An 11,666-nucleotide genomic window follows, 5' to 3' on the forward strand; every position below is an offset into this window, starting at 1 on the left:
GGGAGGGAGGGAGGGAGGTGAACTGAACAGAGCAGATTTCAGAGAAGAGGCTGCAGCAGGTTCAGGAGATCCTGCAGGGAGATGACCTGGACTGCTACTATGAGGTGTGGTGTCAGAACCGCAGCAAATGGGCAGGATGCTGAGAAGGAACAGCAAAGTGAGCCTGGACCTTGTCCTGGAGGTAGGGCCAGGGAGGTAGAGCTTCCTAAAATAGAGCCTTCTCAGAATAGTGCCTGGCATACAGCGTGCACCTCATAAATATTTATCAAACCAGTGGATAAGGAATGAAGCTTGGCCACTAGTTTCCTAACTGCTCTCCCTGTCTCTCACCTCTGCATCCCTAGACCACCACCACAGTGGCAATGTGTGACCTGGTCACACACAGACACACACATGTACACACGCACACACATGTACACACATGACCTGTGGATTCCTCCCCTCCTACCACAGGCAGAAGTCACACACCAATAGCCAAATCTGGACTTCAGCCCTTCCCGTTTGATCTTAATTTAATAGATAAGCTTAATTTAGTGGTTACTTGTATTGTCTAAAGAATGAGAAGTGGTTGCTCAGAAACCTGAAACTATCCCCCCTCCCATTCCATCTCTGCTTTGACACCTTTCTTTTGTGGAATGCTCAGGTTTATTTCTGTTGTCCAACTCCTTTCTCCCAACTGTGGGACTCCGCAAACCTGTCTTCCCTCAAAGCCTTGGCCCTCTCTCTAGGGGACTGGAATAGTTTTGAAGATCCAGCCCTCCCCCCCGCCCCCCCCCACCACCGGCCAAGGCAGAAGGCCATAGTGGAGGAGCAGAAGGGTGTGGGGCTAGCTTGGGGCTCCCAGGGTGAGCTTCTTTCTGTCTCTCTCCACTTGTAGCTCCCCCTCAGTTCCCAGGGCTCAGATCACATAAAGCCCCATTGAATAGCCACAAGCTGCTTTGGCCCAGCCTCAGGAAGAGGGACCCACACCCACATGTGCCTATAAACAGAGGGGGAAAATATGTAAACACTTGGCCCACTCTCGAGAGCAGAAGGACCCACAGCTGGAGGAAGGGGTGCACACAGGTGCAGACCACACTGCTGGTTTGCACAAGTGGAGCCTAGCTAAAAGGTCAAACCCAAGACCACAGAGACCCACCAGTGGCCCCAGATCACTGCAGTTTCTCAAGCCACTTAAAATTCTGAGAAAGCCAATGACTGTTTCTGCATTCAGACAAGGGCGAGTTTTCTGGGATTAACAGAAATTCCAGCCTTTGCTCTTGGCTAGAATTATTATACAACCCAACGCAGAAACATTGGCCATCTTGCGCTAATAAACATTGGGAAAAGTATACATGGATCAGATGGAGAAATGAAGAAAGCAGTAACGACTGAGACTGCGGTTTAACAAAATCTTTCCAAACATGGACTTGGTAGTAATGGAAACAGGAAAATCTGTTTTAGAAGCGTTTTATTTGCTTAATCTTACAAATAACCTCACAGATAACAAAAGGCTGACATGTCCCCCAAGTGGTCAACAATATGGGGTTCACACAGAAGGAGAAGCAGCTCACAAATGCTTACTGTGAGCGATAATCATTGTCTTATCTGTGGTTTTTGCTTTCCAAGGTTTTAGTTACCAGTGGCCAGCCACAATCCAAGAGTATTAAATGGAGAGTTCCAGAAAGAAACACTATCTGGAAGCTTTAAATTGTAGCACACTGTTGTGTTACTCGACGGAGCCCTACGCCAACCAAGCCCTCCCGACCAGAGTGGGTTTGTCCAACGTGTCTGTGTTCTGTATGCTGCTTACCTGCTAATCACTAAGTACCCATCTTGGTCATTGCACCAACAGTGTGATATCACACAGTGTGCTGTGTTTAAGTAATTTAGTTTATTATTAATGGCCACGAAGATTCCCCCAAGTAGAGACGCGCTGGCAGTTGGGGCATGGCAGAGAGAGTCCTTAAAGTGTTCCTTTAACTGAAAGATGAAATTCCTCAAGAAAAGGCCTGTGAGCTGAGGTTGCCAAGATCTGTGGTAAGAATGAATCTTTCATACTCAGTATTGCAAAGAAAGAGAAATCTGTGAAGTTTTGCCTCTGCATCTCAGAGAGCAAAAGCTTTGACCACTGTGCATAGTAAGGGCCGAAAAGGCGGGCCTGGAGATGGGGCTCACTGGTAGGCATACCTCTCTCAGTGTGATCAAGACTCTAAATTCAATCCTTAGAATCAGGGGCAAGAGATGATAGAAATGATATTCATCTGTGTATATATACATATATAGAGAGAGTTTGGTACTATCTGTAGTTTGACGCAGCCACAGGATCTTGGAACATACTTCCTTAGGCTAAGGGGAGCTCCTGTATAAAGAGAACGCTCAACCTTTTAAAGCCCTTTGAAAGTTTAAAATGTCATATTTTTACTTACCAGAATGAATGAGCAAAATTTTAAAAATATGCCGGGCAGTGGTGGCGCACGCCTTTAATCCCAGCACTTGGGAGGCAGAAGCAGGTGAATTTCTGAGTTCGAGGCCAATCTGATCTACAGAGTGAGTTCCAGTACAGCCAGGACTACACAGAGAAACCCTGTCTTGAAAAAAAAAAAAACAACAACAACAAAAAAAAAAAAACAAAAAAAAAATTTTTTTAAAATATGATAATACCAGTTTTGGCACAAATATAAGGACACGGTATTCATGTGCACTCTGGTGGTGTTAGAAACTGCCACAGTACTTTTAAAAGGCAATCTGAGAATCTGAGAACATATATTCAAATTTTGAACCCATACACAATTAGTCAGATGGCAACTAATTCGAAAATATAGTTATCTCGGCACTGTTTGCAGTGACAAAATTGATAAATGATTAAACGTCCATCAAAACAAGCAAACAAAAAAAAATCCAACTGGTTCATTCATTTCTCCACAGTAGACTTCAAAGTCACTACAAAGAACGGGTATATATAAAACGTGTATGTGTATACACACACACACAACTGTTTATGTAGAGATGTATGTTAGGATATACAGTTCTCAGGCATGGAGAGGAGGAGGCAGGATAAAGGCCGAGTGGAATGCTCTTAAGTTTTACACATGCTTCTTGGCTGTTACATTATTTACCATGATTGCAATAATTTTTGTTCACCAGGGCAGTGTCTACTGGAGCCATGGGGTTGGGGGCAACACTCAAGATCTCAGACCAGTGAGCTGTCAAGATGCAACTCCAGCCTAGGAGAGCCACAACTCTGCAGCTACAGCTCATTAGGAACACAGCATAGGCACTGCCCAGTTTGAAGGAAGGGCACCCAGAGCAGTAATGACCGATGCGTTTATGGACAGTCAGGTCACAGAAGATAATTCTAATTTTATATTCTCTCTCTCTCTCTCTCTCTCTCTCTCTCTCTCTCCAGATGATTATAACTGAATCTCATATCTGATTGCGCAAAGCTTGGGACTTAGACTTTAAAGTTGCTACAGGCATTACTTAAGATATTCCAGGCTATTAGGATGAAATGAATGGAGCTGGTGAGATGGCTCAGTGGTTAAGAGCACTGACTGCTCTTCCTAAGGTCCTGAGTTCAAAACCCAGAAACCACATGGTGGCTCACAACATAATGAGATCTGATGCCCTCTTCTGGTGTGTCTGAAGACAGCTACAGTGTACTTATTTATAATAATAAATCTTTGGGCCGGAGCCAGTAGAAACTGAGCAAGTGGGGCCAACCAGGGCGAGCAGAGATCCTAAAATTAATTTTCCAACAACCATATGAAGGTTCACAACCATCTGTACATCTACAATACTCATGTGCATAAAATAAATCTTTAAAAAAAGAGAAATGAATATATTTTGTACATGAGAATGACATAAATTTAGGAGTTTAGTGGGGGGACAAAATGCTCTGGCTTGATTATTTTCACGATCCTAAAATGTTCATCCTAAAACTTGAATCCTGAAGGCAGTGGCATCAGGAAGTGGGTTTTCTGTGAGGTGACCAGGCTCATTATAAGAGACTCCAAGGAACTACAGAGTACCTTCTGCCCTGTGCGGACACAGCAGGAGTGTGAACCAGAGAGCAGGCCTCACCAGACAGTAACTTTGCTGACGCCTTGATTGCTGACTTCTCAGTTTCCAAAATCTCGAGAAACAAATCTTCCCTGTTACAGCCTGAACAGACCAAGGTGGGGATCCTGAATGATGGTGTGTGTGTGTGTGTGTGTGTGTGTGTGTGTGTGTGTGTGCTACATCACACCCCAGAAGGGCCAGATGGAGAGATGGCTTAGCATGTAAGGGCTAGGCTCACAGATGAGGGGCTAGAAGGTGTTCTGAGGAGTGGGAAGCCCCAGAAGAACAAGCCTAGACAAGGGGTCATCCAGGGCCGTGTCCTCTCAGCACCTCCATTCTAGACAGACAGAAAGGCAGGTGGACAGATGGACCGACGAACAAACAAACAGGCAGACACAGCTCCTGGGGAAGGAGGCCGTGTTAGTTTGCTTTCTTTTGCTGTGATGAAGGCTTTGATCTAAAGCAACTTGGAAAGGAAAGGTTTTGTTTATTTGGGCGTACAGATTACAATCCATCAGCAGAGGAAGTGAGAACAGGAACTCAAGCAACCACAGAGGCAGGAACTCAGGAGAACTGATTACTGGCTTGTTCTCTGTGGCTCATGGCTTGCTCAGCTTGCTTTTTATATAGCTCAGGACCACCTGCCTAGGGGATGCCACTGCCCATAGTGGGATGGAACCTCCCTCTCACATATTAAATATGAATTAACAAAACACCCCCACACACACAGACTTGCCTACAAGGCCAATCTGATGGAGGACATTCCTCTATTGACACAGCCTGGGGTGGAATGGGGGGGGGGACCCAAACTCTGGCCCATGAGAGCACAATTCACACAGGAAATCCTCAGTAAAGGTAAAGGAAAGTGAGAAGAGAAATATGTGTATGGGTGGCTGTGAGAGGATGCGTTTCTAGCCAGAAGATCTTACGGCTCCAGCAGAGAGGGAGAAGCCAAAAATGGAGACCCCCTCAGGACAGAAAGACCTCCATCTTTGTTCTCCGTGCGCATCACATATACCCCTGACTTCAGACTGGTAGAAGTGTCATGGAGGGTCACGTGAGCCAGAACAGGGATATCAGTCAGCTCCTTGCTAGGCTCCTGAGTTCCTGACTAGGACACTTTACATCTCTGACCCTCTGACTGGTCATCTGTGAAGTGGAGGTGGTGATAACACAAGGTAGTTTGAGAAGGAGAACTCATATTGGCCAGAGGCCCAAAGGTTATTTAAAAGCACCTCTAACCCTATTCACTGACTCAATCATCAGAGTCAGCCTGGTGCCTCTGCTCATGTGGGTCCTGTCAGGGTTGTTCTTCGGCTGGTAAAACCCTATTCACATTCCAAGGCTTCCCTCCTCCTATGTCAGATCCTCTGTAAAACCTCTACCTCCCTGCCCAGAGGAGGGCTAGTCAACATCACCTTCCACCCTTATCAGCTGGGTCAAAAGCTGTTCAGTCTGTGGACTGGAGGGTCTGGGCAGGAGCTGTGTTGGTTGAATACTTACCTAGCATTCTGCCTTTCTGCCTCTAACACAGAACTGGCTGGCTAAGCACCTGCGAAATGCCCACAGGATAGATAGAACACCTTCCCCTCGTCCTGACAAGTCCCTCGACCTTCTTAAGGAAGGAAAGATCAAGGGCCCTGCATTTCTTTATCCTCTGCTACATGAATTCTTCTGTTTGGTTTAATTCCAAAGAGACTGGTAGTCAGTCCCCAGAAGCTAAACTCAGACAGTGATGGGATTCTGAGGGTCCCTTACTGAGAAAGTGTGGCTAAGGATGCCAAAGGCACAGCTGGGAAGGAAGCAGGCTATATGTGGTATATCACCTGATCTCACTTCAGCTGGCCATAAGTGGCCAGCGTCTCTCTTCTCCAGCTGTGCACAGCTGGCCTGTTTCCTTTGCCAACTGTTCCTTTTCTTCACTCTCAAACCAGCCAGGCCTCTCATAGGACCTTAGATATGTGTTGAACACGGTTGGGGATAAGGAAATGTGAGTTAGAGCTGCCCTCTGCTGGCCACTCCTGGGAACTACCCTTTCTCTGGTGATGGAAGCTGCTTTCTGTAAGTTAACCCACCCAGCCCCAGCACTTACGGCTCTCATTTTGACCTTTTGGATGGAGTTTAAACTCTCTGGCCTGGATAAATTGGATCTAGGTCCAATGTCCCTTTCCAAACAATCGCCCCCCCCTTCACATGCTGATCCACAAAACCTGACCCTAGGCTGTATGAGCTAGATCTCCGCCAACAGTGTCCACCATGGTCCTCCATGGTGAGGACTAGTTCAAGTTTTGCCTCTTCTCAGCTATTCCGAAGGCCAGTTGCACCGGAGGGTGTACACACAAGCTCCGGGGTTGAGCACGTTCCTGTAGGACCTAGTCTAGTCGTGAAAGGAAAACATATTCCAGCTTTTTCCATTTCTAGCTCCACCCCCACTGGCCCCTGAGTAGCTTCATTGTGCAGTCTGGTAGAGTCCTTCCAAAAGAGATGGCATGACTGTCAGGCAGGTTTCTGATCATGCCCAGACCTCTTGACCTTGCAAGAATAGTTACTGGCTGTCAGGGAGAGTCAGGGGTAAATCCTCAGGCATGTAGCCTTCTCACCTTCTCTCTATATGCATTTGAGACAAGGTTTCTTTGTGTAGCTCTGGCTGTCCTGGAACTAGCTCTGTAGATCAGGCTAGTCTTGAACTGACAAAGAGCCACCTGCTTCTGCCTCCCCAGTGCTAGGACTAAAGGCGTTGTGCCACCACTGCCCAGCTTTAAAAAATATTTTTAAAGCAGATGTCTTAGTCAAGTTTCTGGTGCTGTGGAGAGACTCTGTGACCATGGCAACTCTTATCAAAGAAAGCATTTAATTGGGACTAAGTTACAGTTCAGAGGTTTAGTTCACTGTCATTGTGTCAGGAAGCATGGTGGCATGTAGGCAGACAAGGTGTTAGAGAGGAGCTGAAAGTTCTATATCTAGATCTGCAAACAGCCAACAGAGAGACAGAGACACAGAGTCAGAGAGAGACAGACAGAGAGAAAGGCACACAGAGACACAGAGACACAGAGACAGACAGATACACACACATACACACAGAAAGAGAGTCAGAAACAGAGAGATACAGATACAGAGAGGAGAGAGAGAGGCACACAGAAACACAGAGCAACAGAGACAGATGCACACACAGAGAGAGTCAGAAACACAGAAATACAGACACATACACACAGAGAGAGAGAGAGTCAGAAACAGAGAGATACAGACACAGAGAGGAGAGAGACAGAGTGAGACAGAGATGGAGAGAAAAAGAAGCACACAGAAACACAGAGCAACAGAGACAGATGCACACACAGAGAGAGTCAGAAACACAGAAATACAGACACATACACACAGAGAGAAGGGGAGGGAGGAGGAGGGGGGAGGGAGGGGGAAGGGGAGTGGGGGGGGGGACTAGGCCCGGCTTGAGCATTTGGAAGCTCAAAGCCCACTCCTAGTGACAAGCTTCCTCCAACAGGGCCATACCTTTTAGGGACCATTCCTATTCAAATCACCGCATTCCACTCCCCGACCTCCCAAAGGCTTGTAGCCCTATCAAAATGCAAAAATGCACTCAGTCACCACAGTCTAGAACAGAGTCAATACTGTTTAAAAGTCCAAAGTCTCTTCTGAGTCCCATGACAATCTCTTAACTGTAATCTTCTATAAAGGCAAAGCTAGAGCAGATTAAGCACAGTACACAGAATATACATTACCACTCCCAAAGGGAGGGAAGGGGGCACAGTGAGGAGACCCTGGACCAAAGCAAGAAGGAAAACAGCTGGATAAACTCTAAACTCTGCATCTCCATGTCTAATGTCAAAGCGCTCGCTCTTCAGATCTCCAAACCCTTTCAGCTTTGTTGACTGAAACACACTTCTCTGGCTTAGGCTGGTTCCATTCCCTGTTAGCAGCAATGCTTGGCAGGTATCCACAGCTCTGGCATCTCCAACATCTTTGCGTCTCCAAGGTATGTATCCAGGCTTCACCATCACAGCTTTACGCAGAGGCTTCTCTGGGTCTCCATGCAGGGACATCCCTGGTACACATCTGAACTCAGAGGCTCAGTCTCGGAGGGAGAGTCCAGAACCGCGGAGCTGAAGCTGCCAAGTTCTGCTGCTTGCTGGGACTGGAACATGGCCTCCTTGTTCAAATATATTTCCATCAGCTTCCTGATTTGGGTGGTTTCCTTCACTCACTGAGCTTGGCTGTCCTGGAACACTCTCTCCAGACCCCCACCCCCACCCCCGCCTCCTAAGTGCTGGGATTAAAGGTATGTGCCACAACACCTGGCCCTAAACTTTTTTTTTAAATTTCTTTTCCCAAACTGGAAGCTTAAGCTGGGTGGAGTCTTCCCCTGGGGTCACCGCTCCCTTCATTACATTTGCATCAGCTTTTCTTTAATCTGTTTATCTCCTTGAACACTTAGCTTCAGCACACTCCCTGGTGCCCACCCCCCTTCTCCTCAAACATTTTGTATCTTTTCTTGTTCAGCTTGCTCCTTTTCATTGTAGATAGATCTGCATAAGACTGGCCACTAATAACTAAGCAACTCTTGGTCAATACTAGGCTGTTTTGAAATTTTCTCTGCCAACACTGTTGATCCAAAACTCTTCAACTGAACCTCTGGCAGGTTTTGTTTTGTTTTGTTTTGTTTTGTTTTGTTTTGTTTTGTTTTGTTTTGTTTTATTTTGGACAAGGGCAGAATACAGTCGCATTCTTCACCAAAATATCACAAGACTGATCTATAGACCACTTACTAATATTTTTCTCCTCTGAATCTCCTTGAGCCGGAGCATCATAATTCACCAGTCTTCCATGCTCTTACTAGCACGGCCCATGAAGCCCCACTTAAAGCATCCAACTGTCCCAAAGGCCCAAAGTCCACATTCTGCCAAGAAACATGGCCAGGTCTTTCACAACAATACCTAGTCCCTGGTATCAACTTCTGTCTTAGTCAAAATTCTATTGCTGTGGAGAGACACCATGACCAAGGCAACTCTTAAAAAAGAAAGCATTTAATTGGGGCCAAGTTACAGTTCAGAAGTTTAATTCATTGTCATTGTGTCGGGAAGCATGGTGGCAAGTAGGCAGTCATGGTTGGAGCTTGAACTCCAAAGCCTCCCCCAGTGACACACCTACCCCAACAAGGACACACCCCCTAACAGTGCCACTCCCTAATGGCCAAGCATTCAAATATATGAGCCTGTGGGGCCATTCCTATCCACACCACCACAGCAGGGGATTGAGATACACGCATCTCATTTTAGAGGGTTCTATTGGGCAAAGCTCTGTGGGAAGCTGTGGGGAGAGTCAGACTAGAGAGCCTCAGGAAGGAGAAGGGCTTGGGAGGCCAGAAGATTGTAGTGACATGAGGAAAGAGAGGTGTTGGGGAGCAAAACTGTGGTCAAACTCTGCAGGTTTGGGTGAAGAAAATATGTGACTTGTGGCTGAGTGTGGTGAGCAGATTGGGCAGCTGGGGACTGGCATGGGGAGATGGGATGGGGAGATGGGAAAGGAACTGAGGAGAGGGCAACCTCAGCCTACAGCATGCTAGGCTTGCAAATATCTTAGGGACACTGGCCAGAGGTGACTAAGAGAGGGTCCCATCTGGCCTGGCTGTCAGAGGACTAGTTAGCTCTTGTCTTTGGTGGAACCATTCCCTCAGGGACAGTGGGTAAAAACAAGGGGGGAGGGAGGAGGAGAAGTCCCATTCTTCTCACGAGTTCTGTGGCTAATTATCTAGGGGCAAGAATGCTAAAACAAATGCCTGGTGGTGAGGTTAGGGAAGGAGGCGCACACATCATATCCCACCTCCTCTAGGTCCCAGGCCATTGTTTCCATCTGGTGGTTCTCAGCCTTCCTAACGCTGTGACCCTTTAATAGGGTTCCTCGTGTTGTGGTGACCCCTGACCATAAAGATCTTTTCATGGCCGCTTCATGCCTGTAAGTTTGCTATAGTTATGAATCGTAATGTAAGTGCCTGGTTTCCAGAGGTCTTAGGCGACCCCTGCGAAGGGGTCCTTTGACCTCCAAGGGGGGTCGAGAACGGCTGTTTTAATTCTTCAAGACTCAGATTCAAGATATACACCTAATATACCTTCTATATACTTATAGCAGGCATTGACAATAAAATACAATGTCTGTCAAATACATCACAGCTCCAAGCCAAGGGGCATTCAGGAAAGAGTAGCTGCCATGAGTGATACACAGGGGGAATTTACAAAGTTTCTGAGCCTGCTAGCATTCCCCACTGAAGTCCTCTTGGTCCTAGACACAACAGTGTCATTACCAATCACAGGAGCATATCCCAGCAGGCCTTAGAAAATGATGCAGTTCCTACCCGTACCTGAACAGCACACAGGCTGAGAGACACCAGCTTCCAAGGAGTGATGCTCTCCAGACAGACTCCACAGTCCAGCATTGCTGACCCCACCAAGCCCTCAGATCTTCCCGCAAAGTCCAGCTTGCTAGCAGGAGGAAGGGACAGCTTAGCAGCCACCCTGTACCTGTGCCCCACGATACTGGTTCCTGCAGCTTTACCTGGCAGTGCCAGAGGGGATGGGTAGGACAGGCTCTGCGTGGGGCTTAGGAAGGCTCAAACTGAACCGCATGGCTCCCCTCTCTGCATATGGGAGCTCCTAAACCCCAGATCCACACAGGCAGTCTTGAAAGAGGCTGTTCAGTGAGATGGCTGGCCTTGGTCTTAGTTTCCTCTTCTGTACAGTAACAGGGTGAGCACGCACCTCCTGCTGACAGCCAGTGGTTCTTTCTACCTTCACCTCCCCTTCCTTCGCTACAATTCACCTACCAGCCAGCAGAGGGAGCTCGCACATCTCTACAAACCAGGGTTCTATGAGTTAGGGCTTGCCTAGGGTCTAAAGTACCTTAAAGGACCAGCGCTGTGTAGGTGTGTGACAAGTTTAAATGCAGAGCCTAGCCAGGTCACATATTCTGTAAATAGTAGCTGTGCCTGTCAGCATTTTGTAGATGAGGACACAGGCTCTGAGAGTTCAAAGGAGCCCACCTTTGCTATCTGTGAGCACCCCTATCTGAGAGAGTGCTGTAGGGAGTCAGAAAGAGAAGAGCAGTGCTCGCCCTAAGATGCTTTCCAGCCCAGATGGCCACATTTAGTAAAAACTGATGGGCCAGCACAATCTGCTTTGAGTCCCCAAGGCCATGACTCTGCCAGAAGCTGGGCACCACTCAGGGTGCTCCACACAGCTGCCCATTCAAGCCCTAGGATTGTCAGCCTCAAGAGTGACAAACCCCAGAGACCTGCAGGGCTCTGGATCCAGGCACACCCTAAGAGACGTGTGTTCCACGGCCATTATCTTCCATCAGGCCTCGTCTGGGAACCCTGCACAGGGCTCATGGAGCAGGGCTTTCAATGGCCTGGGTTCTGGGTTCTTTTCTGAGGCCTATAACAGCAGGCTATGAAGGAACAGCCACAAGCCATGCTTATCATACCTATTCTAAGAGCCCCTGCAAGGCGGTCTGCAGGCACCAGTTGGATGCAGAAGCCACTAAGGATCAAGTTGGGCAGCCAGGGCTCCTCGCTCTACCATCGTTGCATTTCAGAACATAATACCACAGAGCAGGCAACC

This window comes from Mus caroli, chromosome 3, assembly GCF_900094665.2.
Source record: "Mus caroli chromosome 3, CAROLI_EIJ_v1.1, whole genome shotgun sequence".
NCBI classification, from domain to species: domain Eukaryota; kingdom Metazoa; phylum Chordata; class Mammalia; order Rodentia; family Muridae; genus Mus; species Mus caroli.